Raw genomic sequence first — 6,000 nt, 5'->3', positions numbered from 1 at the left:
TTTGAAGTATACTATTTCTCACTGAGACAAAGACAGCCGGGTAACTGATTAATTCTAAATCTGATCTCTTACTCGCTTGCTCTCGCTCTTGCTCTCAGTAGGGTCTCATGTATCCCAGGCTAGCCTCAAACTCCCCCTATAAACTAAGAATGTCCTTGAAAGCCCAATTCTGTCTGTCTCTTCTTCTCCAGTGGGGCTACAGGCATGGGCCACCATGTCTGGCTGTACGTAGTCTTCTCAAGAGTCCGTGTTGAGTTATACAGAAAAATACTCACCTGGCTCATAAGAACTTTGGGGATATACAATAGAGTATGGCTTTGTCAATGGAAAGATGAGGAAAGAACAAGAAACAGTCTCGGGGGAGGATTTGAGAGTCCTGAGGGAGGCATTAGGTGTCTGCGCCAGTACCATGTCCAGGAGTTCCCTAGACTGACTTCAGTGGAGAAGTGAGCTGGAGCGGCTGTCTAGAACAATCCGGTATGGGAAGGGTGCACTGGCCCCACGTAGGAGAGCGAATGCAATGGAGACCTCTGCAGCGTCAAGCTGGTGTGGCGGTGCAGACACCTGCAGTCCCAGCATGTTGGCAGCAGAAACAGGAGGCTCAGGAGCTTGAGGAGGTAGAAAGTTTTAGAACGGCCTGAGATATAGTCTACCAAGGAAAAGCAAGTAACTGCTAGCTGCCTTCTCCTTCCGGGGTTCCCCTGTGCATCGATCTGAGACAGTTCCGGGAAGCCAGGTAGTGAGAACATTGTCAGTGAACACAAATGGCTCAAAGGGGTTTGTCAAGAAATCAAGAGCGTCCTCGGGCACCCTGGTGGAAGAAAACAGCACAGTGACCGATTAACTTTTTTCATTAATCGAGATTTGCAGGTGCTAGTTATGTCTAATCCGAGATCATACAGCCATGCAGTGCTTGGCTTAAGTGAAGTTTAGCCTCCAGCCTGGCAGATGAGGTATAAGAGAGGTGTCTCAGAACCACCAGGGGCCAGTCCCTCCACTGTCCTTCAGATTCCGTGCTCAAAGGAAGAAAGATGCCCTCCCTTCACCAAGGGCTTACCTCTCTCCTTTCTCCCTTCCAGACATCCTAATGGTTGGGCAGCTGCAAGGAGACCTGATGGTAGTCCCAGCTCTTGGCTGACATGCCTTTTTCCTTTTCAGTTTCGGAGAAACAATGTCACCTAGCATGCAGTAGTACCCACACCCCAAACCCCAGCCATTTATAAGTTGATACTTCTGGAGGCTTCACAGGTTGTAATTAACACACTTTTGGGGGTGGGGAGGAAGTGGTTCCATACTGCAGGAGAGCACACTGTACACGTTCATGCTTGACTCCAGCTCCTTTCTCTGGACACAGGATCAGACCCCCATCACAGTCTTCTTTAGGTCTTCAGATATCACAAGTCCATCTAGTCTAGTGACTGATCCGGTGACCAGGAGATACAGAATAGGCTTCATCCGTATACGCCCCTGTGGCAGAGGACTAATGTTAACGTAACACTGATTTACCATTTCCTATCTACTAAGGAACAGGGAAGTCATTTAGCATCTTAGTTTACTTCTCTCCATAAAGGCCATGTGAAGCTGGGTTACACTGTTCATTGTGTAGTTTCTCTTTCTGTTTACTTGAGAGCTGGGGGCTTGTACTTGGGGCCTCTCCTCAGCCACTCTAGCCTAGGTACTCCTCGAGTAGAAGACAAACTTAAAGAGCTTAAGCAACTTGACCAAGGACATGTAGCTAGTGAGTCATACAAACGGCTATAGCACAAACAGGGTGCATCTGGGGTCAAGCTAGCCAATCCCCACCTTGCATGTCTGCACTCCGGGACCTGTCTGCAAAGAGCTTGTCTGGCAGGCAGCACAAGGCCATTGATTTTCATAAGTATTTATGGTTTCAAATATTCACTGATAACCAACCAGACAGCCAATGTCTGATAATACATGTGGCCATCTTAGTATTAACTCAGTGCTGAGTTACGGTTGTGTTAAAGTGGTTTTGTTATAGGAGAGCAGTTTCTGTGCGCGACTCCGTTTTAGGAGAACTGATTCCAAGAATCTTTTTCCCTCTTTCTCTGTCCCACTTATTTTTTGCAGCACTGGGTGTCAGACATAGGGCCTGTGCATGCTAAGCGAGTAGTCTCCCACTGAGCAGCGTCCCCCGCTTTGCTCTGCAGTGTTTTTCTTTGAAGTCGACAAAATGGCAATTTTTATTCCCCCAGTCTCCCATTTGTGTTTTAAGTTGTTGTTTTTCTTCTCCTCTCCGCCCTTCTTTTTAAGTCAAGGTCTCATGTATCCCAGGCTAGCCTTGAATTTGACTTATAGTTGAGGGTGATGGCTAGGCACCCTGGCAACACACAATGAATCAAAATAAAAACATCCTGGGAAGATGTCAGTCTAATGAACAATGAAAGCAGAAATGAGATTATGCATTTGAACATCCCTAAGTGCTACAGCATGTGTACTGTCACAGCTGCTCCATGCAGGGATAGCCTCTGCTTCCGGGAAAGTAACGTGGGCTTCCCCAACGAGGGCTGTGGGGCTGGAAATGGGCATGGGGATAGAAGCCCTGGGTGGCTGCAGAGCAGGGTGTAGGAATCCTTCTGATTCTCCTGCTTCTGTTCTTAGGCAGGTGTATTTTAGGAATCATGGATCCTGGCTAGGTGTGTCCTTTTAATTATCAAAGTATCATTCTTTTCTTCACAGTCTACTGCAGGTTTTTATCCTCAGACAAGCACTACTGTCTTGGATCTGTGGGGTCTGTATTCAGGTCATTTGTGTTGCTGCAAGGGGAAGAGGGAAGAGATGAAAACCATTCCCAGGTCACCTTGGCCTAGTCTGTCGGTACAGAGTGAGAGGTAGGACCTCAGCATGAGGGAGCCTGGTACATGGCTATGGGTGTGGAACTGAGAAGTGTGTCTGAGGTACAAACAGCAGTGTTGATGGTGGAGTGACAGAGACTGGAAATAACTCAATGGTAGATGACGCAGCTGGCCTACAAGTGACTATGCTTGCATTCATATGTGGAGGACCATTGTCTTGCATAGGATGACACAGAACTGGCTACAGGACTATCCCCTGGCAGAGCAACTGGTTGTCAACAGCAAAGGGTGACATGACGCCTGAGGTGTTTTTATCTAAAAGGAATGTTCTTTTGTTCATCGTGAGAGCTTGAATACCTGTTTTTAAAGGTTATTCCCGAAACATCCCCAGAGCTGTTTTGAAAACATGATCAATTAGATGGCTACTTATTCCCCGTTTCTAAACTATGTGTGTGGGTTGGTATTTCATCAACTCGACAGGAGGTGGAGTGATTTGGGAAGAGGGACTCAAGTGAGAAAATGCCTCTCTCTGAAAGATTGGCTATAGGCAAAGTTGTAGTGCCTTTTCTTAATTATCCGCTGACGTGAGAGGGCCCATTGTGGGTGTCATCCATGGGCTGATGGTCCTGGGTTGTTTAAGAAAGCAGACCTACCAGGCTATGAAGGACTAAGCCAGGAAGAGTGCTCCATGGCGTCTGCATGAGCTCCTGCTTCCAGGTTTCTGCTCTGACCTCCCTGGATGATGGATTAACTCCCAGCCATAAGATGGAACAAATCCTTTCTTCTCTAAGTTGCATTTGGTCCTCATGTTTATCACAGCAATAAAAACCTAACTAAGCATTTAAAAGATTTACTTATTTTATGCTACGTGTATGAGTGTTTTGCTCATGTGTATGTCCATGCACTCATATGCATGTGGTGCCCACAGAGGACACAAAAGGCATCAGAACCAGAGCTGGAGTGTGAGTCACCATGTGAGTTCTAGGAGTCTTCTAGAAGAACAGTCCATAATCTTAATGCCTGAGCCATTTTTCCAGCCCCTTTTAAAGAAGAGGTCTTATACATCCTAGGCTTTCCTTGAACTTGCTGTATAATAGAGAGGGTGGCTCTGAGCTTCTGCTCTTCCTGCCTGCACCACCATGACTGGTTTTATGCCATGTTGAGGTTCTAGCCCAAGCCTTTGTGCTGGTCGGCATTCTCCCAGCTAAGCTACAATCCCAATCCTAAACCTCTGTCTTTTTGTTGGCGGCAGTGGTTTTTTGTTTGTTTGTTTGTTTGTTTGTTTTTCTCTAGTTTTTTAGGTAGGCTCTTACAGTATAGCTCTGGCTAGGTTTGAACTCCCTGTAAACCAGGCTGGCCTTGAACTCACAGAGATCCATTTGCCTTGCCTCTTCCTACACCCTGCTCTCCAGCCGCCCAGGGCTTCTATGCCCATGCCCATTTCCAGCCCTACAGCCCTCATTGGGGAAGCCCACGTTACTTTCCTGGAAGCAGAGGCTATCCCTGCATGGAGCAGCTGTGACAGTACACCTGCTGTAGCACTTAGGGATGTTCAAATGCATAATTTCATTTCTGCTTTCATTGTTCATTAGACTGACATCTTCCCAGGATGTTTTTATTTTGAGTCATTGTGTGTTGCCAGGGTGCCTAGCCATAGCTGAATAGGGTTAACACAGAAAATTAGTAAGTAAAAATTTTACTTTTGTACTGAGAACCTATTCAGGCAATGACCAACTTCCCTCCTGAAGAAAAAATGTTGACGGAAAAGGTTAAAAAAAAAAATGTACCCCCCAAGTCCTATCTGTTCTAATCAAGGCTGCAGGGTGTTCCAAACCTCCGCCCCAGTCCGCATTCAGGTCCACTCTGTCCCTACAGGAACGTGGGATTTCAGCATTTTTCCCTTGAAGAGCGTCGTCAACGCTCCCTACCAGGTAGAATGGGACCCTCAGCGGTGCATCCCGGGATTCCACTAATTGATTGCATTGGCAGTGTAGAAAACTCATTTAGACAGACCTAACTGAGCAAGCATTCAGAGCGCCTCCCATCACGCCCATCCCTCCAATGAGGTAGTGCGCCCATAAAGCTTAGTTTGCATATGAGACAATGCTAAGCCGAATGCTAAGGATTGGGAGTTCATAATAAATCTTAACCTAGAGACTAAGTGTCCACAGCTCTTTTTTGATGGTTTGGGGGCCCTGAAAAGGGCCTTTGTGAGTGGGGGAGGGGGCCAAGGAGAAGGCCTAGACAAACGAGCACACCGGCTCAGCCGCCGAAGCCATAGAGCGTGCGGCCCTGGCGCTTGAGCGCGTACACCACGTCCATAGCCGTGACCGTCTTGCGCTTGGCGTGCTCGGTGTAGGTGACAGCATCGCGAATCACATTTTCAAGGAAAACCTTCAGGACGCCGCGAGTCTCCTCGTAGATAAGACCCGAGATACGCTTGACGCCGCCGCGCCGAGCCAAACGCCGGATAGCGGGCTTGGTAATGCCCTGGATGTTGTCTCGGAGAACCTTGCGGTGTCGTTTGGCGCCACCTTTACCCAGACCTTTGCCGCCTTTTCCTCGTCCAGACATCTTCTTAGTTGAGCAGTAAAAGAGCAAAAAGAATCTACAGAAACCTAGCGCCAGGCAAGAGCTTATATTTCCTGGGAGCGGACCTGTTTGAAAACAGCAGGGAGTGGGCGGAGCTCTAGGCTCCACCCCCTGGTTCTTTGTGCTCTGCTGTCTATCAAGACCAGGAAAGAAAAAAGCCCTTTGTGTTCCCGCTCCAAATTTCAGGAACTCTAGCATATTTGAAAGTTTAAACAATATAAGGTAACTACCCATCCCCCTTTTTAAGCACAAATAAAAACGGCGTGTCATGCTTGCCATCTACAGTGCGCGCTGATTCGGTATTTTCTAAGCAGCATGCTTTTTCTTACACAACTTTACTGTGAAAATGAAAAGAAGCTAGCAATAGAAATCTAGCTTACTAGATCTTATACCAAAGCAGTTTTCATTTCGCGTGTGAGTCTTTTGAGGGGATGGGAGAAGTGTTTCAGTGCCTTCTTTTGTGACCACAATAAGAGAATTATTTAATTCCCACTTCAGTTTGGTTTCAACTGTTTCTGCAGTGTGTGGGTTTTTCTGCCTCTCCTGCCTCGCAAACATATTAGCATTTGCTTTTAAGCCAACTGTTTCTATA

Source organism: Rattus rattus, chromosome 6, assembly GCF_011064425.1.
Source record: "Rattus rattus isolate New Zealand chromosome 6, Rrattus_CSIRO_v1, whole genome shotgun sequence".
Lineage (NCBI taxonomy): Eukaryota > Metazoa > Chordata > Mammalia > Rodentia > Muridae > Rattus > Rattus rattus.
The sequence above is the reverse complement of the archived record's forward strand: the minus strand, read 5'-3'. Positions refer to the sequence as shown.